Raw genomic sequence first — 1,580 nt, 5'->3', positions numbered from 1 at the left:
ATGGCAGAACAAAAAACAACATTCCGTGAATATCTCCAGTTTAAAATTAATTCCCAGTTCGTCAGTAGATACGTAGACATTACAAAATGTCAGACAGTGTTTACGCGAAATGTCATCATTGTCCGAGATTCACAACAAGTCGATTCTCAATCTTCTTATGTGATCACTTGATATGGAAACATTTGAACGAATTATCAGAAGAAGAAAAGAAAGATGAATGTACTACTTATTAGACATCGGATCATTTTATGAAATAAAAGACACACAGTATGTGAAATGTAATATAATGTAATATAATGTAACATAATAATGATGGGTGATAGAAAGAATAATTTACAAAAGCACTTAAAAAGAAAGCACGGGTAAGTACTCTAAAGATAATGAAAAATTGATATAGAAGAGCATAAAATTAACAATAATTCATAGTAATAAATGAATAACACCTAAAGAAATATAATAGTTAAAATAAGCATTTAATAGGCACTTATCGAAATATGTGTATTATTACCATGTTTAGTATCCAGAAAAGTACAAATTAATAATATTAATAATATTCTTTCATTTTAATTTTCGTACAAGAATAATTAGATCTAAGATTTGTATTTAACAAATTGTCATGCTAAATCGTACGTCCAAGTAATATAAGTTGAAAATTATAAAACAATACATTTGTTCGCATAATAGAATAGTGTGTATAATTAAAATAAATTTCTATGTTATATTTTTTACTTCTTTAACCACTCTATATTTAAATATAGGATTTCAGTTCCATGTTCAGGTGTTATGGATTATGTGAGGAGCAAACACGCGGATACAACTGTAAAAGAAGATTAAATACACTCAGGAATTTCATCTAAAATTTATAAAAACACGGAACAGATAGGTATTCTTGTAAGTAATTATTTATTATATGCTTATTACATTTATTATATGGTAAATAAATTATTTGAATTAAACATTGCGTTTCTTACAAATATAAGAAATATTAATGGCATGAAGAATAAAGAGATAAGAAAAAGTATATTAATCAAGGAATAACTAAACGTTGGTTTGTAATAAGTACAAAATTTCAATGCTTTATGTTCAACATTTGTATATATATATGTATATACTAGTGAATAAATATCGTTTGAAATGTAGAAGTATAGGGATTGTATGGGAAAAGTATTCAATTATAAATATATAAAATACAGATATATTTTTACAAAATTATCTGGATACAAATACAGGTACAGTATAAAAATATTTTTAAAAACTTAGATATTTTTAAATATTTTAACAAAAAGAAGAGAAAAAACAGAAAAAGAAAAACAAGTTACATAAACAAGTTTTATTTTACACGAAATTACTATCTATGCAGTAGGTACATAGAAAAATTTTTATAAATAAAGAAAGTAAATTTTTGTAAGTAAAACAAACTTAGTTTTAGCTTAATTTCCAACATATAATGATAAAATTGTAGAGATTAAAAACATTTATTGTTAGTTTTCGACTTATTCCAAGTAATAGTAAAAATATAAAGAATACTGCTTATTAATGTGACATATTACGATTTTTTGCATCTGTAATAGACTCTATAG

The 1,580-nt window shown here is 24.2% G+C and overlaps 1 pseudogene; it reads left to right on the top strand.

The window, feature by feature from the left end:
• On the top strand, positions 1–1,580 carry LOC105618454 (annotated as a pseudogene).

This window comes from Atta cephalotes (assembly GCF_000143395.1).
Source record: "Atta cephalotes unplaced genomic scaffold scaffold00016, whole genome shotgun sequence".
NCBI lineage: Eukaryota > Metazoa > Arthropoda > Insecta > Hymenoptera > Formicidae > Atta > Atta cephalotes.
Note: the sequence above shows the minus strand (reverse complement) of the source record. Positions and strands in the feature narration are given on the sequence as shown.